This window comes from Suncus etruscus, chromosome 15 (genome assembly GCF_024139225.1).
Source record: "Suncus etruscus isolate mSunEtr1 chromosome 15, mSunEtr1.pri.cur, whole genome shotgun sequence".
NCBI classification, from domain to species: domain Eukaryota; kingdom Metazoa; phylum Chordata; class Mammalia; order Eulipotyphla; family Soricidae; genus Suncus; species Suncus etruscus.
In genome coordinates, this window is record NC_064862.1 from 27318809 (window position 1) to 27345613 (window position 26805).

Below are 26805 nucleotides of genomic sequence, written 5' to 3' on the forward strand. Positions count from 1 at the left end.
GAGACTTCTAATCCTAGAAGCCAATGTGATTCCCACCGTATAAAGACCATAAGGGACCATTCAGTAGCCCCTTATTTTGGCCAGCTACTCTTGATGGTGCTTGATTCTGTTCCACACATTTGAAATTAACTTTTGTGAGAGTTTGTTATTTTTGTTTAGCCCCGCTAGTTCTGCTAGCCCTGCTAGCCCTGCTCCCCCAGTTACCAATTTACCTGCTACTTTTGAGCACTAATGCTGGGATGTATAAGCCAAATTTTTACCACACATTTATACCCGTTCCAGAGGTAAATACCCTGGGCTAGAGGGAGCAGGCAGGACTTCTGAGCACTGAGTACCTTCTACCTGACCCAGGTTTACAGATTTGGTGCTGTTATGAATAGCAAACAGAAGATTTAAAGCTAAACTGGACTACCTTTTGATATAAGTACAGCTAGAAGAAGCAAAGGTTAGATTACCTAGTCAGACAGGGACAGCCAGAGGCCAATTTTCCCCCCACCCCCAAGAGGGAGGCAAAGGCTGAGGTTTTGCTTTACACCCCCATTTCGGCTCCCCCACCACCACATGGGAAGAAGTAGGGGACCGGAGGTAAGCGGTTCTAGTTTCACACAAGCCTACTATTGATTTGATGCCCCCATTCTTCAGTCACAGGGGTTTCCATATAGTCTTTTCACCAGTTCATCTGGGTGCATGACCTGATTAAGCCCTTTTTTAGCAAGTGCCAGGGAGAGCATTGCCAGAGTCAGTGAGTGCATTAGGGCTGAAGTGTGCCCGCCGGACCGCCGGACTTGAGGGGATCCTCAGTGTGCTTCACTTTTCAGGTTTTAGATGGAAGGCGTGAACCCAGGAAGCATGCAGTTCACCTTGACAGCAGTTCTTTCCACATAGGCTCTAGTGTTTGCGAGCGGTACCGTTTTACTAGGACCTGGTCTCTCGGCTTCTGGGGCTCATATGCCTGTTTGGGTCCCTTTCAGACTTGGCTTTGTAGGGGGCATCGATGGCGGCCAGCCGAGCTGCTAGGAGAGTGGAAGGGGGGAGAGAAAAACATTATAAGACTCAGAAAACATTTGCACTGGGCGGGGCACCATATGGTTGCTGCTGAAGGAAGACTAGGACTTTTATTCTGGTCCTATGAGCCGACTCAGCTGGGCCTTTAGGGTTTTCTTCTTATAGGCTGTGAATTCCATAACGAAAATAAGGAGGTTTCTGCTTTCTTTTCTTCATTTCTGCAACTTAAACAGCTGTTGAGGTAGAGAGCCCTAAACTCCAGTTGCCTTTTCTGCACTGGGTTAGACAGAGATGAAGAAATTTTATTTTTATTAATGACTGTTTTACTTTTTAACATTACCAAGAGAAACATAATTTTTGCTACCTGCTTTAACCTCTGGGATAGATAGGCATAATGTTATTCTTAGTAGTTAACGTGGCTTATTAATTCCTGTGGCCTTTCTTTTCCCCTTATTTCCCTTATAGCTTTTTCTGATGACCATTTTGCTTTAGAGATTTCATCACCCTAGAAGTTATTAGAGGGAACGTGGTCGAAGATCAATCTTCTGTAGCTACTTCAGGCTGACAGGGGACTGCAGTTTCAATTTCTAGATAGGGTGAAATCTCATATTTTTCTAAAGGAGCAGTTAACTGGTTCACTTTTGCAGTTTTAACACCTGAAAAGGATCAGATTAATTATACAGGGGAATATTACTTAACCCACTCAGGCCTTGGAGCAGTAAATAGCACAACTTGAATGGCACAGCTGTTCTTATTGTCTGTAATGATAGCACAAATTAATCAACAGAAAACAAAGCATTTTAGCATTATGAATAAACAGTTTTGAGTTACTTCAGTTAGACTAACATTTGCATTTACAACTAGTAAGAGCATTTTTGCATAAGTTACTTCAAAGAAGTGGGTTTTAAGTTAGGCCCACTAGAATTTTAATTAGCTACCAAAAATGGTCTTTCTCTCCACCTTTACCTTGTACCTTACCAGGTATTTGAATAACTTGGCTTTTTCCTTTGCACATATACAGCACTGTTGGAGAAATCTCCATCTGGGGCACCCCCATTACTTACAGAGCTTTTCTAAGGATAGGTTGTAGACACAGCAGGGTTGGTTGTCACGTTACAGTCACTTAGGTTTGGCTGATGAGTTGGTTGGTTCAGCATGAGGTTCTTTTGGCTGGGCATCTCACCCTCTGCAGGAATTTTTAGAGGTGATTTGTCTGTTCCACTCCTCTCCAGGTTTGGAAGAGACTGACCTCGAATTCTCTTCTGAGCTTGAGGGTGAGAGCAGGGCCCAGAGGCTGTGATGATCTTCTAGGAAAATCTTCAATTTCCTCACTCAGGCCATTTATTTCAGTCTCTCGCCGGTCTTTTCAGCCAAATGCTTGAGGATGCCTGCTTGCCACACCACCTTAACTCCAATTATTCCTCTAAAAGAGGTTTTTGGGGTCCCCTCACTAATTTTTTTTGATTTTCTGTTTGCATGGGGACTACTCCTCATGCAGAGAGAAAAGCCATCTGCTTGTATCTTGTGCAAAGCAACATGATGCCATGACATAAATGGTACTAAAAGGTTCTGGGAGAAGAGAAAAAGCAAATATTAAATTACTTAGATAATTTTAGAATCTTTTTTACAACAAAATATTTTATACATTTTTTTAATACCATGACCAATTTTATACAAACCTCCTGTGATACAAATATTAATGTTTTTGGTAACATATAATGAAAAATTGCAAAATAATATTTTAATTATGCTTGATTTTAAATATAGAAATTTACTTAGTTTTCTAAACAGAAAACACCAGCAATTAAAACACCAGCAATTTACGTTACACAAATTAATGTTGAAAACCAGAAAGAATGAATGCTTACTACTTTTGGTAGAACATGCTTAAAAACATTTACAGTTTTTTTTTAACCTAGAGACATATTAATAATTATTTAGATTGATTATACAGATTTTTGTATTACACATTTTTAATTTCTTTACACCACTTTCCTTTCTGCATGCAAGGCAAACGCCACACACTTTCCTTTCTGCATGCAAGGCAAACGCCCTACCACCCGGCTCCTTTTTCTTTCCTTTTTTTTTTTTTTTTTTTTTCAGCTAGAAAAAAAGCGGCCAGTTGCTTTCTTTGGCCTGAACACATGGCAGGATAGTTGGGGAATTAATTGCAAAGTCCAGAAATTCTCCAGGGAAAATTTATCCCCGATGGCCATTTGAGAAATCTGGGATTTGCAATTTCCAACACCCTCCGCTATGTTTCTAGCGTGGCCCTTGCACGAGCCCGCTTCCTGGTTGGGTGGGGAGCAGGTTTCGGGCGCCCTCTCGCCGTGCCACGGGCAGCGGGGGTCGCGCGTCCCGCTGGGCGTGGTTGGGTCGCCGGGGTTTTGTCTCTCGCTTTTTTTTTTTTTTCTCTCACTCCCATCGCCGGTCCAGCCTCCCTCCCCTCCATCACCAGGGTCGGCGACTGGCCCTCCCGATCCCGGGCTGGGACGACTGACGGGCCAGGGAGACGCGGGCTCCGCGGCGCTCGGCCCCTTTCCCCAGGGGTCAACCCGCGAGAGGGGGTCGGGCGCGTCCCGTGGTCAGACCAAAGAAAAACATAGAACACACAGACAAAAAAAAACAAACAGACAGACAAACAGACACAGACAGTGGCGCCACAAACAACCAAACAAAATGCGTTTAAGTAATCTCTGCAGCCCACAATAAATCCTAGACAGACAACTATGCCAATGACCAAGTTCTTGAGCTCCAAAAATCACAGACAGACAACCTCTTCAGCAGATCGGAACGTCTTCCCGCTGCTCTTACTGAACCCCTGGGGTACCACCAGGGTCGTGACCTAAGCAGCCAAAGTTCGTCACTTCCTGCCCACCTGGTATACGCATCAGATGGGGAACCACACACACCTGGAAACGCATCAGGTGGAAGATTCCTTAGTCACCCGGGGGACTTTAACCCCCCTCCGGGGGGACTCTAACCCCCCTATGAAACAAAGTCTGCTTCTACTCACATCGAGTAAAGAGCTTATAACCTCAGTCACTAAGCCACCACACAAACTCAGACAGACATGAAGCAAAGCGCGCGCTCTCACACACACACATACACATCAGAACTCACCAGACACCTGTTCATAACTCCGTGCCGGGCAGAATGAGGACTCCTGGCTGGCTCGCCAAACTGAAAGGTCCGGAAGTCCTAATTTAGTTACCCGGCGCAGAGAAATGAAGAGGCTTATGAGTTCCAGCAGATGCTTTAAAGTGCTTTAATACTGACCAGTCAAATGGCCAGGGTCAAAGTTCCCCCAGAATAGAAAGGGGACCAAAGACCTCGTGGGTCCCTCGTTACCCCCTTATATAGGATGGGAAGTGGGAGGGGAAGAAGAGTTCTTGAGGGCTGGACTTCCGCTACGATAACACCAATGATTCGTGAGGTAGGGGTAGAGGTGGGGCCGAGGCAGTGACGACTTCCTTAAGGGTGGAGCCAAGGTAGTGACGACTTCCTTAAGGGGCAGGACACCCGCCAAGGTTGGTGGGGGGGGCTGATTATTTTACCCCAGGGGCCAGAGCAATAGTACAGCAGAGTGTTTGCCTTGAGTGAGGCCAACCCGGGTTGGATCCCCGACATCCCACATGATCCCTTGAGAACCCCCAAGAGTGCCTTCCTGAGTGCAGAGCCAGGAGTGACCCTGAGTACTGCTGGATGTGGCCTCCCCAATTTTTTTTTTGTTTTGGGCCACACCCAGCAGTGCTCAGGAATTACTCCTGGCTTTGTACTCAGAAATCACTCCTGGCAGGCTAGGGGACCATATGGCATGCTGGGGATCGAATCTGGGTTCATTCTGGGTAGCCACATGCAAGGCAAACTCCCTACTGCTATGCTATTGCTCTCGCCCTATCCCCCTAAATTTTATTTTTATATTAAAAGTGACATAATAATAAAATATGTGGTATCTACTCTCCACTTACTGTTATAAAAGCTGAAAATTAAAGACAGTCTCAGGACTTTAAGAACAGAAAAAGAAGTAAGTGCAGGGAATATATCATTGCCCAAAGTTCCTAATGGTTCTCAGTTCTCTTATAACCTCAGTTGTACTTGGGTACTGGGTTTGGGGACAAATGATTGTAGATCTGTCACCAATATCTGGTGTTAGCTTTAACTAGCACAAATAAAATTCAGTAACTGGCAAGCAAAATCAACTTAGCTAGGCTAACATAGAGAAATGAGTTTTATGAATAGAGAGATACAGAACAAATTTGGAAGTGATGTGTAGCATAAAAGAGGTAAAGATTTTATGCTGTTAGATTCTCAGGGAGGATGAAGTTGTTCTTAATAAGATCCAGGAAAGGAGAAAACCTTGGGACTGGCCCTTATGCCAGAAATATAGAATGTTTTTCTCTCCTCTCCTCTCTCTCCCTCTTCCTCTCTTTCTCTCCTCTCTCCCTCCCTCCCTTGCACGCTCTCTCTCTCTCTCCCTCTCTCTCTCTCTCCCTCCCTCTCCCTCTCCGTCTCCCTCTCTCCCTCCCTCTCCCTCTCTCCCCCTCTCTCCTCTGTCTCCTCTCTCCCTCTCTCCTCTCCTCTCTCTCCCTCTTCCTCTCTTTCTCTCCTCTCTCCCTCCCTCCCTTGCGCGCTCTCTCTCTCTCCCTCTCTCTCTCTCCCTCCCTCTCCCTCTCCGTCTCCCTCTCTCCCTCCCTCTCCCTCTCTCCCCCTCTCTCCTCTGTCTCCTCTCTCCCTCTCTCCTCTCTCTCCCTCTTCCTCTCTTTCTCTCCTCTCTCCCTCCCTCCCTTGCGCTCTCTCTCTCTCTCTCCCTCCCTCCCTCCCTCTCCCTCTCCGTCTCCCTCTCTCCCTCCCTCTCCCTCTCTCCTCTGTCTCCTCTCTCCCTCTTCCTCTCTTTCTCTCTCTCCTTTCTCTCCTCTCTCTCTCTCCCTCCCTTGCGCTCTCTCTCTCCCCCCCCCTCTTCCCCCCCTCTCTCTTCTCTCCTCTCTCCCTCCCTCCCCCCTCCTCCCTCCCTCCCCAGGGTCCTTTTCCTGCCCAGGGCACCTGGGGGTTTCCGAAAAAGAAAAAATAAAAGAAAAAAAAAGAAAAAAAAAAGAAATATAGAATGTTTTTATTCCCTGATGACATTCACCCGGGGGAGAAAATGAAAATAAATATTAATTTATTTGGGGGGTAATGGTAGCCTATGTTTTCTTTCCTTCTTTTTTTTTCTCTGAATTTATTTATTTATTTTAATATGTACATTTACTTTGTCCCTTAAGCCCCCAGATTGTAGTACATTATAATATTTCTTACACAAAGCAATCCAAAGCCGCAAAATTTATGCAACTCCCTTAACATTAAAAGCTTCTTTCATTCTTTTTGTCTTTGAGACACCATGAACAACAAACTTACTGCCTTTCAGGCATACAATGTTCCAGGATCAATTCCTTCACCAGGACCCACTTCCATAAGTCGTTGTTGAGAATACCATGCAACTTGAACTGTGTGTGTGTGTGTGTGTGTGTGTGTGTGAGAGAGAGAGAGAGAGAGAGAGAGAGAGAGAGAGAGAGAGAGAGAGAGAGAGAGAAGGGAGGAAGATGGAGGAGAGGAAGATGGAGATGGATTTGAGAGACAGAGAGAGAGAGAAAGAGAGAATGAGAACTTTAGGTCACATTTGACAGTGTACAGGGCTTACTCCTGGCTCAGAGAGCACCCTGGCAGGCTTCGGGAACCATAAAAACCATAAATTGTGAAGCGATTGAACTGGGTCAGCTACATGCAAGGCAAGTTCTGGTTCCAGCCCTGCATACTTAAACCCTGTACTCACTTGAAGGCGTGTTCTCTAAATCAATAGAACAGAATCTATTACTTGCAGAAGGCTGCTAATCACTTCACCAGAAAATATTTATTGAGCACTTAGTATATGTCAGACATATGTGAGGCGTACTCTCCTGGGTCACTTTTCTAGAATACAAGAATTATAAATACACACACACACACACACACACACACACACACACACATTGATTTTTGGGCCACTCGGTGACGCTCAGGGGTTATTCCTGGCTCTGTGCTCAGAAATTGTTCCTGGCTCGGGAACCATATGGGATGCCAAGGATCGAACCCAGGTCAGTCCTGGGTTAGCTGTGTGCAAGGCAAATGCCCTATGGCTGTGCTATCGCTTTGGGCCTCAATATTATTATTATTATTTTTTGTTTGTTTTTTGGGGCCACACCTGGTGATGCTCAGGGGTTACTCCTGGCTATATTATGCTCAGAAATCACTCCTGGCTTGGGGGACCATATGGAACACAGGGGGCTCGAACCGTGGTTAGTTCTAGGCTAGTGTGCACAAGGCCAACACCTTAATGCTTGCGCCACTGTTCCAGCCCCACTATTTTCATTTTTTTTTTTTTTTTTGGTTTTTGGGCCACACCCGGCGGTGCTCAGGGGTTACTCCTGGCTGTCTGCTCAGAAATAGCTCCTGGCAGGCACGGGGGACCATATGGGACACCGGGTTCGAACCAACCACCTTTGGTCCTGGATTGGCTGCTTGCAAGGCAAGCACCGCTGTGCTATCTCTCCGGGCCCTATTTTCATTTTTTAAGAAATAGATAATGCTTTGAGAATCTTCTCCAATCCCCAACCTTCCATTTTTTGGGGGGGTTACACCCAGCACTGCTTGGGGCTTCCTCCTGGTTCTGTGCTCAGGGATGACTCCTGACAGAGTTGAGGGCCCTATGGTGTGCTGGGGCTCAAATTCAGGTCAGCTACATGCGAGGCAAACATGATGCCCCTACGGTACGCTATCTTTGTAGGCCCCTCCCACCTCTTCTTAGAATTTTCTTTGTTTTATTATTTTTCTCTTGACTCAGATTACCAAATATTATCCTTCAGTAATTAGGAACCAGCCCCTAGGTGGCATGCATGTACAGCAAGTCTTTCCTGGGCACTAACCCAACTCTAGAAGAATAAGGGAGAAAAAGAAAAGCATGGAAACTGGTGAAGGTCCTGCCCCTATGCCAATAATAATTATTATTATTTTATTTTGTTTTTGGGGGGGGCCACACCCGGCGGTGTTCAGGGGTTACTGCTTGTTCTGCGTTCAGAAATTGCTCCTGGCAGACTCGGGGATTATATGGGATGCTGGGGATCAAACTTGGGTCCACTCCAGGTCGGCTATGTGCAAAGCAAATGCCCTATTGCTACCTATCACTCTGGCCCTTATTATTATTATTATTATTATTATTATTATTATTATTATTATTATTATTATTATTATTATTATCAGTTTGGGGCCCATATCTAGTAGGACTAAGGGTTTACTCCTGACTCTGTGTTCAGAGATCACTGCTGACAGTGCTCAGAGGACCAAAAGTGGTGCTGGGGGATTGAACCTGGGTTGGCTACATGCAAGGTAAGTATCTTGCTCTCCGTCCTAAATCTGCAGCTCTATTCTATTATTTTAAACCTCCTGAGTAACAGGACCACGATACTGGCCAGTTATACATTTTCCCTCCACTGAGAACCTCAAACTGAGTTTGGATCATCTGCAGTCCTGAAACTCATGGAGGGAAGAAGAGAAGCATAAGACATGAAGCTGACGACTTTTCAGAAGAAATCGAATGTTTGTTTTTGTTTAATTTTGTTTCTTTTTTTAAATATGCAACGCTTCACGAATTTGTGTGTCATTCTCGTGCAGGGGCCATGCTAATCTTCTCTGTATTGTTCCAATTTTAGTAATTTTGTTTTTGTTTTAACAGGATGCTCCAGATACTTCCATAAAATGGCCTCAGAACTACCCTGAGGAGGTCGGAGTGATAACAGAGTGGTAGAGCTTTTGCCTTCCATGCTGCAGACCCAGGACAGACCTGGATTCGATCCCTGACATCCCATATGGTCCCCTAAACCTGCCAGGATTTCTGAGCACAGAGCCAAGAGGAACCCCTGAGTGCCGACCAGGTATGGCCCCAAACCCAAAAATAAATAAATAAACAAATAAATAAATAAAAGGAATTTTAAAAAAGAAATTAAAAAAAAGAACTACGCTGAATAGCTTTTTTTTTTTTTTTAAATAAAGTCACCCAGCTAACTCTGCTCTCTGCTAGCTTGAGAATCAATGAAAAAATTCACTCTGAGTCCATATTAGCTGCATTGATTCATCATGTAGGTGTTGGGCAAGATTCTTGAGTCGACACGATCATTTTCTCAGGTGTAAAGTGAGAATAACGTCCCCACCACAAGCTACTACTCTTGTGAAAGTGACAGACCTGGAGAAAATACTTCAGGATATATGAATGGTTCATTACCTTTCTGTATTTAGAAGTGAGTATCTGGCATAGAAGATCTTAAATCTAGTCATTATTTTTGAAAGTGAAGGACTCATGGTACAGAACTGCCTGTTGTTGTTGTTGTTGTTGTTGTTGTTGTTATTGCTACAAAGAAAGTTTTTCCCTCTTCTTTTTTTTTTTTTTTTTTTGGCTTTTGAGCCACACTTGGCCCCGCTCAGGGGTTACTCCTGGCTGTGCTCAGAAATCGTTCCTGGCTGGCACAGGGGATTATATGGGATACCGGGATAGAACCTGGGTCTGTCCTGGTTTGGCAGCATGCAAGGCAAATGCCCCACCACTGTGCTTTCTCTCCAGTTCTGCTTCAAAAATGTTTGTTTGTTTTGGGGCCATACCCGACAGCACTCAGGGATTCCTCCTGAATCACTCAGAAATCATTCAGATTTTCTGAAGCACTCAGAAATCACTCCTCTCAGTCTCGGGGGACCATATGGGATGGTGGGAATTGAACCCAGATCCATTCTGGGTTAACTGTGTGCAAGACAAGTGCCCTACTGCTGTGCAGAGCAAATGCTCCAAACATAATGCCCACAACAAAGATCATGAATCATTAGATCTTTCTTTCTGTTTGGCTTGTTTGGGTTTTGGGGGGGTCACATCCCCCCAAAAAACCACCCCATTGCTATGCTATCTCTTTAGCCTCTGCTTCACATTTTAAAGGTGATTTTATATTCCATGTCATTGTCACTACAACTCTACCAGATGGATTTGCCCCTGTCATATATCATAGTAAGAAACTTGGGAACTGAGAGATGAAATGAAACGGAATCATACAATGTCTACAGAGTTGAATAGAGGCTAAAACTAAGGCCGACATGGCCCATGAGACAATGTGCAAACTCCTGGCCTGTGAAGTGATATTTTGGAAGGAAGTTTCTGCTCCAGTCAGTCCTGGTGCTGTGCAGATTCACCACACATAGACCCTGACCTCATGGAGATTCGAACTTGAGCTGAACAAAGACAAAGAGACCTATGGTGGGGACAGTTGGGTCTGCCCACCAGGGCACCCAGTCGACCGAGGGGCCTTGGAGGGAGCGTGTGATAGGGCACTTGGCCTTCTCCTCCCCCCATCCCATCCCAGCTCGCTCAGGGTGAGTAAGAACTAGAATTTACACTTAAACTGGAGATGTTTGTTTTATGATATTTGCTGCTTTCTGGCTTTTGGTTCTTAGTTATAGGACTGGTTAGAACCTGGGGGACATCTGTGTCAAGTGACAAAAAAGAGGTAGAGCCTCAGTCTAGCCTGAAGTGACTATTGCTCTGTGGGAATCCTTTTCACATGTTCTTTTCTCTTCTTTTTCTTTTTCCTTTTTTCCTAATTAAAAGGATGGCTATTCTGAGTTTTGAAAAGATGCTGGGAAAAAGTGAGTGTCTAAATCCTTAGGAGGGTAATTTGGTAACTTCTATTAAAAACTTAGGGGCTGGGGCTAGAGAGATAGCATGGAGGCAAGGCATTTGTATGTAGAAGGAGGGTGGTTCAAATTCGGGCACCCCATCTGGTCCTCAAAGCCTGCTGGGAGCGATTTCTGAGTGTAGCAGGAGTAATCCCTGAGCCAAACCAAACCAAAACAAAACAAAACAAAAAAACAAACAAACAAAAAAAACTTAGGGGCTGGAGAGAGCACAGTGGTAGGATGTTTGCCTTGCATGCAGCAGATCTGGGACAGACCTGAGTTTGATTTCCAGTATCCCATATTGTCTCCTGAGCTTGTCAGGAACAATTTCTGAGCGCAGAGCCAGGAGGAACCCCTGAGTTCCTCTGGATATGGCCCAACTCTCCCACCCCATACACCCCCCCAAAAACCTATGGGGTCAGAGTGATAACAGAGCAGGTAGGGTGTTTGCCTTGTATGCAACCGACCTGGATTCGATCCCTGGCATTTCATATGGTCCTTGGAGCGTATATGAAGAAATCTCTGAGCCAGAGCCAGGAGTAAACTCTGAGTTCCACCAAGCTTGGAGTGCCGCTAAAATTAAAAATTAAAAATAAAAATATTCATCAAGCGGCCGGAGAGATAGCACAGCGATAGTGCGTTTGCCTTGCAAGTGCTGACCCAGGACCAATGGTGGTTTGATTCCTGGCATCCCATATGGTCCCCCGTGCCTGCCTTGAATGATTTCTGAGCACAGAGCCAGGAGTAACCCCCGAACATCGCCGGGTGTGCCCCCCCCCAAATATTCCTCAAGGGCCACAGAAATAGTATTATGGTTAAAGTACTTGCCTTGCATGAAACTGCCCTGAATTTGACCCTCAGCACGCCATTGGTCCCTTAAACTTATTTAAAATCTTGGAAAACTGGGGGCATAGTTACTTCCTGGCCCCATATAATCATGTCGTCCCCTGGCAATGGGTCACATCTTTTCCCTTTTGTTTTCAGTGGCAGAAACCAATCATCAGGCCCTGCAGAACATGCCCAGGGTACTTTGGGATGTTGAGGCCCTGAAGCAGGAGGCATCTTTCCTGAAGGAACAGATGATTCTAGTCAAGGAGGACATCAGGAAGTTTGATCAGAATATGTCATAATTGATGTAGGTGTGAACTGCAGCCTGTCTGCATGCTCAGCCAGGATGTGGGTTCTCATGCCCACCTTTACTCATCTGCACACTGCCTTGTCCAGCTCAGCCTTGCTGCTTGTTTGCTTGGCTTATGCAGCCCCGTTTGCCTCTCAAGTTGGTAGTGGGTGGGGTCCGAGGCTTCTCTCATCCCAGAGTGCACCAATGTGGTCCTTGTGTTTTGGAGTCTCAGAGAAGGCAGCAATAAGGCTCTCACTTCTCCCATAGGTATGGGTGGAAATTGACCAGGTCAAGTCCTGAATGCAGCTCGCAGCTGAGTCCCTGCAGGAAGGCAGGAAGTGAGGCACACTGAGTGTAGACATTGAGGAGACATTTAAGACACAGGTTGGCATCCAGTCTGGGCCTCGGTTGAGAATAGGCCTTTCTAGGGGGAAATCAAGGCTTGAAGGTACACATGAACTAGGGAGGGAAGCACTTAGAACCACCAGAGCTTTTGGTGGGCAGAAACTCTGGAGTCTCCTCAGTCTGTATTGTAGCCTCTGGAGAGCCCACAGTAAAAACAACAGAAAAGGGCCAAGGAGATAGCACAGTGGGTAAAGCCACTGGCCTGTTTATGGTTGACCCTAGATCAGTCCCTGGCACTGCAAAGAGTCCTCCAAGCCCAGCCAGGAATGATTCCGGAGCACAGAGCCAAGAGGAAGCCTTGAGTACCTAACCAAAAACTAACCAAATAAAGAAGCAAATTTTTTTTGGAGCAGCTCTTACACCCTGTAGTGCTCAGAAAATACTACTGGTTTGGGGGCTGGAGTGGTGGCCCAAGCAGTAGGACACCTGCCTTGCTCACACTAACCTAGAACAGAGCCCGGTTCTATCCCCCAGCATCCCATATGGTCCCCCAAGTCAGGAGCGATTTCTGAGCACATAGCCAGGATAACAAAAACAAGTCAAAAACACTACAAAACAAAAGAAACTTGCGGTCAACTAAGGCCTGCAAAGTCCCAAAACCCACTGTGTTGGTGCCCAGGATCAAACAACACACAAGACCAGTGCTTAAGACCTGGAACTATCACCACGGTCCTGAGATTGGCTCATATTGATTGAAGTGCAGAGGCCTCTTCAAATTGGGGCTATCTGTCCTGCTCTTTCCCTAGGACATAGCTGTGATCTCCACTAACCTCATCAGGAAGCAGAACAGCCTGGCCATGCTCATGGACACGCCTGACTACTCAGAGAAGTGTATGCACTTGGTGGTGCTGAAGAACAGGCTGGAGGCCTTCGCCAGCCCCGAGATCACTGCCACATTCTTGGGTCAGTCTGTGGGTGAGTTGGGGCCCCATCCAGTTCCGCTGACCCAGATCCCCATCATATATCTGTAGATTGGACAGTCGAGGCTGGATAAAGAGATGTTATCATTTGGGGCTTGTGGGGGGGTGCGTGGATCACACTGGCAGTACCTCTGAATTGGCCCCCTACCCCTACCTGTTTTCCATCCATGAGAGTGGTCCTATTATCCCAATAAATACCTCGGGTCGAGAGATTCCCTGCAGTTTTGGTTCTGCAGCTCGCCTGCCAGTGCCCTTTTGCCTGTTTGCAGCTAACCTGTGGTGGAAGCTCCTTGAAACTGTTTCATCTCCCTAACCTGGTGAGGACTGTTTCCTGTGTCAGCACTGCTTCCAAGCCCGCTTTCCCCTAGTGCCCTAGGATTAGGGTATGAGGCTTCCTCTAATCAACGTATTATGATGATTGGCCTGGATGTATTAAACCATTCTTTCATTTTTAGAATAAAACATACTTGGTTGCATAGTATGAGCTTTTTGATGAAATGTTGGCTTGATGAATTGTTGAATTGGATGGCTAATTCATCCAATTGATGAACTGTATATTTGCTAGTATTTTGTTAAGGATCGTTGCACCTGTGTTTATCAAGAATATCATCCTGTATTTTTATTTTTTTGTTTCTGTTTATTTGTTTTGTGGTGTCTGTCTGCGTTGGATATCAGGGTGATGGTAGCTTCACAGAAACTGGGAGTTTTTCTGGTTTTTCAATTTCTAGAAGAACATGAAAAAAATTGGTAATAGGTATTTGTTGAAAGTTTGAAAGAATTTATAAGTAAATCCATCTGGGCCTAGACTTTGGGGTTTTTTTCTTTTTCTTTTTTTTTTCTGTATTTTTGGTGATACTCAGGGGTTACTCCTAACTATGTACTCACTCAGAAATCGCTCCTGGCTTGGGAGACCATATGGGACGCCAAAATCAAACTGCAATCTGTCCTATGTTGGCGCGTGCAAGGGGTTGGCGCGTGCAAGGGGTTGGCGCGTGCATGGCAAATGCCCTATTGGTTGTGCCACTGCTCGGGCTCCATTTTTTTTAAGCTTGTTTAATTTTAATTTTGAAAAGAACCAACTCTTACTTTCATTGATCTTTATTTTTTTATTTATTTTTTTTTTGTTAGTCAGAGTCCCTTTAGGAGAGAATCCCATATAGACTCTAAAGCAACACTTATCCCTCAGCTGTCTGCCAAGATTGGCTGTGTTAAACAGTATATTGCTTTGGTTCCTTTTTTTCTTTTTTTCTTTTTTTCTTTTTCTTTTTCTTTTTTGAGAAACTCTCCTCTCTTCGCCCAAAAGTACTATTTTTTTACAGTAAAGTTATATTATATTTTTTTCTGAATAATAATTCTTGATCTTAAAGAAGGACATAGGTGTAACTAGGAATATAACAAGAAAAGTGAAAACCTAATCTCTTTTTTATCCAGTCTTGTCCTGTTTCTTTCTTTCTTTATACACATACATATAAAACCCTTCACTAGTGCAATATTCCCATCACCAATATCCCAAGTGTCCCTCCTCCCCAACCCACACCGGCCTGTACTCTAGACAGGCTTTTAGCTTCCCTCATTCAGTCACATTTTGTTATGATGGTTCTCAGTGTAATTATTTCTGTGACTGTACCCAACAATCTCTGTGGTGTTCTTCATGTCAGGTTCTGGACCCTCCAGTCTTCCTCTATTTTGTCTCTGAGAATAATTACACAAATGTTTTTTACATTTCTCAAAATCCATAGATGAGTGAGACCATTCTGTGTTTAGCTCTCTCCCTCTGACTTATTTCACTCAGCATAATAGAGTCCATATACATCCATGTATAGGAAAATTTCATGACTTCATCTCTTCTGACGGCTGCAGAATATTCCATTGTATATATGTACCATAATTTCTTTAGCCATTCATCTATTGAGGGGCATCTAGTCTGTGATTCTGTTTCCAGAATCTGTCTATTGTAAACAACGCTACAATGAATATAGGTGTGAGGAAGGGATTTTTGTATTGTATTTTTGGGTTCCTAGGATATATCCTTAGGAGTGGTATAGCTGGATCGTATGGGAACTCAATTTCCAGTTTTTGGAGGAATCTCCATATCACTTTCCATAAAAATTGGACTAGACGGCATTCCCACCAGCTGTGAATAAGAGTTCCTTTCTCTTCACATCCCCGCAGCACTGCTTGTTCTCATTCTTGGTGATGTGTGCCAATCTCTGTGCTGTGAGATGGTACCTCATAGTTGTTTTGATTTGTATCTCCCTGATGATTAGTAACGTGGAGTATTTTTTTCATGTGCCTTTTAGCCATTTGCATTTCTGTTTTTTCAAAGTGTCTGTTCATTTCTTTCCCCCACTTTTTGATGGGGTTAGATGTTTTTTTCTTGTAATGTTGTGTCAGTGCCTTGTATAATTTGGATATTAACATAGTGTCCATCTTTGTCCCTTACAACTTTTCTGAGTCTATAGTTTGTATTGTCAGATATAAATATGGCCTACCCAGCTTTTCTTTTTCCTTTTTTTTTTTTTTTTTTTTGGTTTTTGGGTAACACCCGACAGCACTAAGGGGTTACTCCTGGCTCTATGCTCAGAACTCACCCCTGGCAGGCACAGGGGAGCATATAGGATGCTAGGATTCGAACCACCGACCTTCTGTATGAAAAGTAAATGCCTTACCTCTATGCTATCTCTCTGGCCCCCTTTTTTACTTCACCCCAGCTTTTTTAAGGGTGTTGTTTGCTTGGATGATTTTCCTCCAGCCATTGATTTTGAGTCTATGTTTGTTCTAACTATTCAGTGTGTTTCTTGTAGGCAGCAGAAGGTTGGATTCATCTTTTTGATCCATTTAGCCACTTTGTGTCTCTTAATTGGTCCATTTAATCCATTGACATTGAGAGAGATAATTATCATGTGAGTTACTGCCATATTTATTTATTTATTTATTTTTGGTTTTTCGGGCCACATCTATTTGATGCTCAGGGGTTATTCCTGGCTAAGCGCTCAGATATTGCCCCTGGCTTGGGGGACCATATGGGATGCTGGGGGATGGAACCGTGGTCCTTCCTTGGCTAGCGCTTGCAAGGCAGACACCTTACCTCTAGCGACACCTCGCTGGCCCCTAATGTCATATTTATTTATAAAAGTGGTGTGTCTGTTGGTTTATCTTGTCTTAAAGTGGGCCTTTCAGTTTTTCCTTTAAGGCTGGTTTTCTATCTGTAAAATTTCTGAGCTGTTGAGTATTTTCCCCATTGTTTGTTCATTTGCTTTGAGATTCTTTTCCAATCTCTTCTGTTGTATGGAGTTATTGTGCCTCTCATCTTCCAGCTGATTAATTCTGTCTTCAACTGCTGTTACTCTACTGGAGAGGCTTTCCAAAGAGTTTTGCATTAACTCTACAGCATTTTTCAGTCCCATTATTTCAGGTTGGAGTTTTCTGATTTCCATATTTGTGGTCTGTTCAGATCGATCTATGCTCCCTTTGAGTTCCATGAACATCTTCCATATCTCCACTCTAAACTCCCTTTCCAAGAGGTCAACCGGATGGTTGGCATTTTTTAGCTCATCAGAACTGCCATCCTCATACTCCGTGCATGCAGTTGTCCTTCGTTGTTTCCTCATTGTCACCCTTTAACTGTGATTCTGTGTATTGTAATGGGATTCGTATTATATAAGAAGTGTGTGGCCGCAGAGCGAAGCGCACTTTTATTTATTTATTTTTTCCCTCTGTGTTCCTCTTGGATGGACCCAGGGATCACAAAGCAGTTTCAGGTGTGGCCCTCAAAAAAGTCCTCTGGGCCCGGAGAGATAGCACAGCGGTGTTTGCCTTGCAAGCAGCCGATCTAGGACCTAAGGTGGTTGGTTCAAATCCTGGTGTCCCAAATGGTCCCCCGTGCCTGCCAGGAGCTATTTCTGAGCATTCAGCCAGGAGCAACCCTTGAGCACCGCTGGGTGTGGCCCAAAAACCGAAAAAAAAAAAATCTTCTGTAGCCAAGGCAGGTAGGAGTCAAAGAGCTATGGACTGATTCACTCCTACCTTCAGTCAGAATCTGAAAAGCTCAGCTGCCTGTGTTCCTTTTGGATCTCATTGATCTTTTGAATTATGTCTTATGTATTTTCCAGTTTAGTAATTTCTGCTCTAAAAGTTTTATTTCCTTCCTCCTGCCTCTTTTGGCTCCCTTGTTGGTCATTTTCCAATTTCCTAAACTGTACCATTAAGTTATTTATGTAGCCCCTTTTTCTCTCCTGATGAATACCTGCAAAGTTATAAGTTTTCCTCTTACCGTGCTCGCTTCAGCAGAACATATACTAAAATTGGAATGATACAGAGAATATTAGCATGGCCCCTGCACAAGGATGACACAGAAATTCGTGAAGCATTCCATATTAAAATAATTTTCCTCTTACCACCACTTTTGCTGTGTCCTACAAATCCTGATAATTCATATCTTCATTCTCATGTTTCCAGGAAGTACCAACAAATGTTGAGCTAAGCAACCCCCAAGTACAAGGGGGCTGTGTCAGGGTTATTCACATTTAAGCATTTAATGAGAGTCTGGAGCAAGAGACACACAGAGAGCCAGAGAAAGCAAAAAAGACACCACACAAATCTGGGACACATGAGCAACAGCAACAGAAGAGCACAGTTAAGCACAAAGTCAGGCAAACAGGAAGCCTGCTGGGTCTCTCTGGACTTGATTCACTATGGCATCAGGCTGGCAGGTGGACAGGCCTGCCAGGCCTTTTGGGCACCCAATCCAGCAGGCTCCCCCAGATCAGCAGGCAGGCTCTATTCAGAACTCTTCTCCTGGGACTTCTATAGGCTTGGTCCAACTGCCCCAAGCAGGCAGTTCACAGTTAACTAACAGACTTCAGTTAAAGGAGGAAGAGAGGCTATGGCAGAGGTCATGGGACTAAAATCTTACACTGAGATTCTCACCACCTTTGGAGAAGCCTCCACTTGCCCTTGAGCAGTTTACCCTTTCCTTTTCTTACTTTCTCCCTTCCCTTCCTCAGGACTTCGAAATAAAACCTGTTATTTATAACAGTACAAGATAGAAAGCTTTTTAAAAAAAGAACCCTGTTATAGTTAATGAACAGTCTGCTGCACCCAATATCCACAATCACCACTTCATCTATGGCCCTGCTTCACCACTTCAACAGGGCTCTGCAAACACCAATCTGACCAAACTCCGGGTATGCCAGTATTTAGACTTGATATCACTAGAACTTTTTGGGGGGTTAAGTGTGGGTACCACCCTCAGGCAGCCAAAATCACACTCACAAATGCAGTCAGTGCAGTCACCATGTCTGCATTCAGCCAGCTACACAGATTCACTCTGTTCTCTAAAGAGATGTATACCAAACCATGAAAATGATAAGTACGCCAGCCATGCAGGTGAGAGCTGGCAATCTCAGGAGAAACGGGCAGGCCAAGGTCCCACTCCACCAAAGCCACATCTGCTACACCTACCACTCAAAATCACCACTTTGCCAATGATTCTGCTTCATCACTCCTCTGATGGTCCTCTACCGACACCAATTTGACTGCAACTCTAGGTATGCCAGTATTTGGAACGATATCACCAGGACTCTTTTTGGGTTTTTTTCGGGGGGGCATACCCATTTGACTCTCAGGGGATACTCCTGGCTAGGCACTCAGAAATCCCCCGTGGCTTGGGGGAACCATATGGGATGCTGGGGGATTGAGCCATGGTCCATTCTAGGCTAGCGCTTGCAAGGCAGATGCCTTACGTCTAGTGCCACCTCTCTGGCCCCATCACCAGGACTTTTTTGAGCGAGTGTAGTACCCTCTCCCTCATGCTAAATCCACCCCCATCTTCTCATACTTCTAGAAAACCTGGTAGTCCAAAGCACACCCCATAATAGCTGCAGTATCAGTATTAGTGCTTAGAATTCTGAATGACATGACCACAAATGCTGCCACACAACAACTCTAATTTTTTATATGACTGTCAACCCCAAAGGAACACATAAAATTGGACACCAATGTGGATGTTTCTGAAGCCACTTAATGTTCAGAAAGAGAAGTAACAGAATGATTAATTAGCAACAGGAGATTATTAAACCTGGGCCGATCCTGCACCCCCCACACCTGTGTTTTCTGGCCTTTCTACACCTGCACCTGTCCACACACCTCTCTTCATACCTGCTCTCACACCTAGCCTCACACCTGTCTAAAACACCTGTCTCACACATGTCCATTCTAAAAACAAGGTTCAGCCCTGTTTTCCTAACCTCGCCACACCTGCAGATAGTGGTGGACGCATGTGGCTATTGGGGTCTCTCAGTCTTTGAAGCCCAAGATGAAGTCTGTTTTCTCTGCTCCAAACACCGCCCACTTCTGGCCTATGAGGACCAGGCCAGCCAGCCCCCGGGGACACATCTGTGCTGCCCCCATTTCTGAGCTCCAGCCCATCTGATTTGTAGAGTCCTCAGTCTCCCCTTCTCCTAGCACACATAAGGCCTACCTGCCAGGGACCCCAGCTCCTCCCTCCCACACACTGAGCCTCAGTTAGGATTCTGGCCTGGGCAGCTCTAGCAGAATCCATGAGGGAAGGAGAATGGGCGTGAAGAAACTCAGGAGCCTGTGGATGCACAACCTTGCATGTGCTTTGCATCTTGAGAAATGACCATCCCTGGGGCCTGAATAACTGGCTGATAACAGTTGATAAACTGGCTCTCTGGGGAGCACAGAGTCCTAGGTGTGACAGTTGCCAGCATCTATCCTGGGTCTCCACATTGCTTAGGGGTTCCGGGATCAACCATGCGACATTAGAGTGTTGTATTGGCCTCACAGGATGGTGTAAAGTGCTACCCTGCTGTGGAGACACTGCCCAAGCACACACACACACACACAGCCTCAGACTTTTCTGTTTTTCTTCTTGGTTTTGGGGTGGCACCTAGCTTTGTTCAGGGCTTCCTCTTGGCTCAGTGCTCAGGGATCACACCTGGTGGGGCTTCTGGGGACCATAAGGGATTCCGGGAACTAAACTGTCAGCCACATGCAAAGCAAGCGCCCTCTCCACTGTACTATTGTCAGGCTCCAGATTTTGCAAAAAGAAATTCCCTAGAGTGGATGGCCACAGGGAGGGAATGTGCCAAAGGCAGCTAACTGGTCCTGGGAAGCAAGGTCTCCCTGTTTTAGCAAAGTGCTCAAGTCAAAGGCCAACGTGATCCTCCCTGCCCTCACCTCGTCAGGGTGGTTGCACCCATCCCTACTCCACCTTGGCAACCCTGGTCTGTGCAGCTGAGCTGAAGGTCAAGATCTCTCACCTCCAAAATGCTGGGATGGGATGAGTCTGAGAGTGGAAAGACATTTGCCTGGCACCCGGCAGACCCAGGTTCAATCTCCAACATCTCATGTTTCCTGAGCACTCCAAGTGTGGCCACCAAACCCAAAACAAATGAGCAATAAACAGCTGGGACTGTTGCCCCTCAAACAACTGTGACTCCCTCCAGAACACTAAACCCTCGCCTGGAAGGTGATCCTCACGCTCACCCAGGCCCAGGGAGAAGCAAGGATCTGGAAGGCCTCTGGGCACAGGTGCAGAACTCAGGGCTCAGTGCTCAGCGTGCTGGTCTGGTCTGTACTCACATCCCACCGAGCACCCGCACTGACGACACCTTCTCCTGGAAGCCGTGGGCGTGGAGACTGGGCACATCGTCGCTCAGCACCTCCATCTTCTTCCCTTCTTCCCCGTGAAGTTGGGGTTTTCATAGAGGATGATCTTGTGCTCTTGGTTATCCTGCTGATAGGGGATAGAGGTGGGTGTGGGCGGAAGGCAAAGGGCAAGGTTGGCTGGTTCCTTAGCTTTTGCATCCGAATACTCCCTCTAATGCTTAGCACCTGTTGGAGTCTTTCTGTTGGGGGGGGGCGGGACAGCACGCAGGGGTGCCTAGCGCTCACTCCTGGTGCTATGCTCAGGGATCATTCCTGGTGTGGCTCAGGGGACCACATGTGTTGCTGAGGTTGAACCCAGGTCGGTCTCATGCCAGGCAAGCAAGCAGACTGCCTTCTGGACTAACACTCTGACCCAAATACATGCTAGATATTTCCAAGGACCAAAAGCAATGCTTTGAGGGGTGCATTTGATTCAGTGATGTCATCTTGCTTTTCATGGCCTCAGTTTCCCTCTCCCCTTTTTTTGGGCAACACTCAGTGACGCTCAGGGGTTACTCCTGGCTCTTCACTCAGAAATCCCTCCTGGCAGGCACAGGGGACCATATGGGATGCCAGCGATCAAACCAGGGCCCATACCAGGTCAGCCGTGTGCAAGGCAAACATCCTACTGCTGTGCTATTACTCCGGCCCCCGTCTCCCTTTTTAAAAATAAACAGTAGGGGGATAGGATAGTACAACAGGAGGTCCACATATAGTACAGCAAAAATAGTAAAAAAAATAAATAGGACAACAGGTGGCCTTACACATGTTTGCCACAAGTTTGATCTCTGGCATCCCATATAGTCCCCAGAGCACTACTAGCAGTGGTTCCTGAGCACAGAGCCAGGAGTAAGATCTGAGCACTGGGGGTGGTAAAATCAAAATAATAATCATTACAAAGTGAGTAGCTGCCATGATCGACACATGTACACATATATGTGAGTGCTTCTGATCAGTGCTTGCAGGATTTTGACTTTCTTTCATCTCCCATCTTTTACGATCCTGTTCTGCAACTTTCGTGGGAGTCCCCCGACCCGCGGGGGTGTGGAGATGAAAGTTGCTAGTTATTAGTGGGTTCACTCGAGCAGAACCGACCTGTAAAGAAGAACTAGAGAAATTAGTAACAGAAGCCTTCAAGACAACGCATGCTGTTCAAAAAGGGAAGTTTATTGTTGGGGGATCAGCTTTTAAGGGCTGAAACACGTCAGGGGTGTTACAAATTTTACACCAATCACAGTTACAAGCATTCATTAGCATAAACTGGGGCAGGTAGTAGGGAGGGGCAAAGAGGTAGACCTGAGCACGTTTTACTAAAAGGCATAAGATTCAAACAGAGTTCTTAATAATGTTTGCTAACACAAAGGCAAACTCTATATTTTTCTTTCTGGCTGGATATATTGGGCTGCTCTGAATTACTTTATTTTTGTCTATTTCCTTTGTTCTCAAGGCATGGGCCTTTTGGTCACGTGGGTGACCAGATTAGGAATTACTGAGGTGTCCTATGTCCCAGGTTTCATCAGCTAGGCTCCCCACACTGTTCTTGAGCCAGTTTTCCGAGTCATCTCCTCCCCATCTCCCTGAATACTGTAAGCATTTGGCACTGTGCTTTCGAGCAACTGACACCTTGTCTCTAAGCCTCGGTTTCTCTGTCTGTGACCTGGGCACCTTTTTGGGCACAGACTAGTTCCGGATCACGGGTGTTACGTTTGTAAAGATGCTGAGGACCAGGCGAGGTGGGGTTTAGAACCACCATTAGACCGGCCTTGGGTGGCAGGTCTGCGATGGTGGGTGCCCAAGGACCCTCGGCTCTGTGGGTGCCAAGCTCCACCTCAGCCTCACCAGGCAGCAAGCAGGATGCCAAGACTTTCCAACCACTCAGAAAAGCACATGGCAAGCCCCAGACTGGAAGGAGATCCGAGGAACGTCTGCTCCAGGCATGGGGAGCTCCTGAGAGCCAGGCCCTGTCCAAGGCACTGAGGGAGCCGGTGGGGAGATCTGGGCTGGGCCCCAGTCAAAGCCGGCCAGAGGAGGCAGCACTGCCGATAGAGGCCTCACTGACACTCTTTCACCTGAAGCCTGGAGCCTCAAATAGGCAGCCTTGGGGGGCTCAAAGACTTTTGTCTCAACAAAGAAGACAAGTTTTGTTGTTTTGGCCACACCAGGCAGCATAATCAGAGGTTACTCCTGGTTCTGCAATCAGAAATTGCTCCTGGTAGGCAGGGGTGGGGTATAGGGAACCATATAGGATGCCAAGAAACGAACTCGGATCTATCCTGGGTCAGCTGTATGTAAGGCAAATGCCCTACCACTGTGTTATCACTCCAGCTCAGAAGACAAGTTTTTAACCTGAAGATTGGGTGGTGCTGGGAGGGGCAGGGTGCTGGACATGCTTTTCCTGAGAGAATGAATTGGGTGTTAATAACAAAAAAGAAAAGATGATCTAGCAGGATTTCTGTGTGTCTGTGTCTGATGGTGCAGGGGAAGAAGGGTGGAGCCCACACCTGGTTGTGCTCAGGGCTCATTCCTGGCTGTGCTCAGGGGAGCGTATGGAGTGCCGGGGAGCAAACACAGGCAAGAAAGCGCCCTCTCCGCCGTGAGATCTCCAGCCCCTCGACGTCCATTCAGGGCTCTGCAGGGCTCTCTGTGAGGGCCAAACTCAAGCCTAAATCTTCTGGGTCTTTCAGCAATATCTGGATCCTACATGCCTCAAAGGTGAGATGGGAAAAGTAGCCCTGGCATGTGGGAATCCCTTCCCCCAACTTCTTCTTTCTCCCACCTGAATGATCAGAACTGCCCACACCTGGAATGGGCGGGAAGAGGAGCCTGCATGGGGGAGAGAGAAGGGGATAAGAAGGAGAGTTGGAGAGAGAAGTGTATGAGAGGCATCATCATAAGAGATTCAGCATCAGATTCAGCATTAGCAATTGAGCATCATCAAAGAAGCAGCTGCAGTAGCATCACCAAAGGGAGTTAGTCAGCCTGGAAGCCAGTTAGGAAGCCTGGAAATGGCAGCTGAAAGGGAGACAGAGGCTGAGAGAGCCAGAGGCAGGAGAGAAGTAGCTGCTGGGAAAAGGCTTAGTTCCTAAGCCTTAGTATAAGAGGCCATGTGAGGAGGTGTGCATGGCGGTAGGGACTGAAATAAAGCTGATGACCCCTGGAACTTCATCTGACTGCTTTGTGAATCTCTCTGCCCTCACCCTGCAACATTCAGACCTGCCAGACCATAGGGGCTGCAGGAGCTGGGTCGAGCCCAGAAAAGCCTCACCATCTCCCCACTCCAACTCTAGGACTCATTCATTTAAATTAAGACAACATATAGGTGTCTTCCTGAATGAGTCTGAATAAACCAAGGTGAGACTTGTTCTTCTTGGTATCGCAAATGGGTGAGTTGCAAGTTTAGTTCAGTGGGCAGTGGTTTTTGGTGGTGTGTTGTTGTGCCGAGGATTTACACTGAGCCCTCACATATCCAAGGAAGTACTGCACCTCTCTGCCCCACACAGGCATTTTGCTAGGGGGCATTTTGATAGATGGGAATTGACTGAAGCAGTTAATTTGGTGCTGCATTTTCTTAAGCCTTAATGTCTCAAAAAGGAAATTCTTTTTTTTTAATTTGGTTTATGAGCCACATCTGAAGATGCAGAGGGCTTATTCTTGGATCCCTTATGATCTCAGGGATCATACCTGCCAGGGCTCTTGGGGTCATAAAGGGTGCTGGGGATGAAACTTAGGCAGTCATCTATAGGCAAGCACCTTACCCTCTGCACTATCACTCCAGCCCCTTTGTTTATTTTTCAAAAAGGTTTATGTGTTTATGGTTTCTCTGCAGTAGACTTGGCAGGAGAAGAGAGGGGGCAGTGATATTTAAAGATGAAGGGGACAGGGAGTTTAGTGATCTTTCCAGTGGCAGACCAGGTTCAAACCCCAGAAACCCCTATGGTCTGTTGAGCTTTTCAGGAGTAATCTTTCAGCAAAGAGTGCTAGAAGTAAGTCATGAGCCCTCCACCAAAGTTGGGCAAATTTCTAGTGGCTGAGCAAACCGTTTATAGGGCTCAATTCCTTGAGGGGGAATTGCTTGGCTGGTTTTTATGTCACACCCATCTGTGTGTGCTCATGCCTTACCGCTGGCCCTGGGATCACTCCTGATGGGCTTAGGGAACCTTATGGGAAGGTGGCGGTCAGCTATTTGCAAAGCAAGTGCCCTCCCTGCTTTACTCTCGCTCTGGCCCTGATCCCATGCATTGCATGTTCCCACAGCACCACTGGGAGTGACCACTGAGTCCTAAGCCCCATACAATGAGTAACTCCCACTACAGCATTCCCCCACCCAATGAAAACAAAACATGAACGTTATGTCCAGGGATATTCTAGGTCCAGCAGAAAGGAATGGGTTTCTGCTTTCCATGTTAAAGTCTTTGGCAATGTGTGCCCTCTGAGCTTTGTTGGCTGTGGCCCTACTGGCCCCCAGTACTATATTGGAACTCAGGAACAGAGTTGTAAGTTCCATACAATCAGGAGTGGGAGCAATGCCTGAGAGCATTGCTTCAGGAGTCTCTATTAAAAATAAACAGCTCAGGCCTGGGGCCGGAGAGAGCATGGAAGTAAGGCGTTTGCTTTTCATGCAGAAGGTCAGTAGTTCGAATCCCGGCATCCCACATGGTCCCCTGAGCCTGCCAGGGACGATTTCTGAGCATAGAGCCAGGAGTAACCCCTGAGCGCTGTCGGGTGTGACCAAAAAACAAAAAACAAGTAAATAAATAAACAGCCCAGGCCAGAGAGATAGCATGGAAGTAAGGCATTTGCCCTGCATGCAGAAGGACAGTGGTTTGAATCCCAGCATCCCATATGGTCCCCCGAATCTGCAAGGAGCAAATTCTGAGCAGAAAGCCCGGAGTAATCCCTGAGCGCTGCCTGGTATGACCCAAAAGCCAAAAATAAATTAATAAATAAATAAACAGCTCAGCAAGATGAGACTGTGTTTGGCATGCAGGTGGGGTGTTCTATCCCTGTACCCCCACTTATAAATGAAAGCACAAAAGCTTGCTTAGTGTGGAAAATGGTAGAAAGCCCGTGTTCTTCCTCGGACATGTCTCTGACTTGTCTGTCCCTACTTTTTTCCACACCAGAGAAAGTGGAACTAACTTCCACTTAGTTGAGCAAGCATGTACTTCCTAAAGGAAATAAATAAATAATAGAGCAAAAAGAAAATGAAAGGTGGGGGTAACAATGCATAGGGCACCAGCAGGAAGACACTGCCTTGCATGCAGTCCATCTGGATTTGATCCGCAGCATCCTGTGCGATTCCTCAAGCATCATCACAAGTCAGAAGTGTTTCCTGAGCCCAGAGCCAAGAATAAGCCATGAACACAGCCAGGTGTGGCCCTTGAAAAAAATATGTTAATTGTTCCAGCGAAAACACCAAGAACAAAATGAAACATTGCTGCAATTTGGGGTGAGAGATAGTACAGGAGTAGGATTCTTGCCTTGTATGTGGTGACTCCAGGTCAATTCTAGCCCCACATGTGATCCTCCCTGAGCACCAGCAGGAATGATCTCTGAGTGCAGAGCCAGGAGTAAGCCCTGAGCACTTCCCCCCAAAATGACAAAACAAGGAGCAGCTGCAAATTAGGGGGCCTAGTTTGCTCTGCAGACAAGAAGCAAATGGTGGACAATTGTATGGAAGTTGCCTGGGTGACCTCTTTTCACCCCCACTGACATGACAGGATGGACACTGGTTTCCCCACATTCCATGCTGAAACATCGACCCTCTGAGACTCAGCTTCAACCACTTGCCAGTTACTCCTGTTAAAGACCCAGGCTATAGAGTTGCATGACCCCAGGCCTGTGGGATGGGGACCCCTCAGTTATTACTGTAGTAAGCAATGGGACTGGGTGGATGAGTGCAGGGACCAGGGATCACACTAGCAAGGACTTAGTTCATAAAGCCCCTCTCTCGGGCGG

The 26805-nt window shown here is 46.2% G+C and overlaps 2 non-coding genes across 2 annotated transcripts; one reads left to right on the top strand and one right to left on the bottom strand.

Moving 5' to 3' along the window:
• Window positions 1–8643: 8643 nt before the first annotated feature.
• On the bottom strand, window positions 8644–8749 carry LOC126031729 (U6 spliceosomal RNA). The gene has a single exon (XR_007503560.1). It is a non-coding gene; the product is annotated as a U6 spliceosomal RNA (small nuclear RNA).
• An 8698-nt stretch (window positions 8750–17447) lies between these two features.
• On the top strand, window positions 17448–17554 carry LOC126031697 (U6 spliceosomal RNA). Its single transcript, XR_007503530.1, has one exon. It is a non-coding gene; the product is annotated as a U6 spliceosomal RNA (small nuclear RNA).
• The last annotated feature ends 9251 nt before the right edge of the window (window positions 17555–26805 follow it).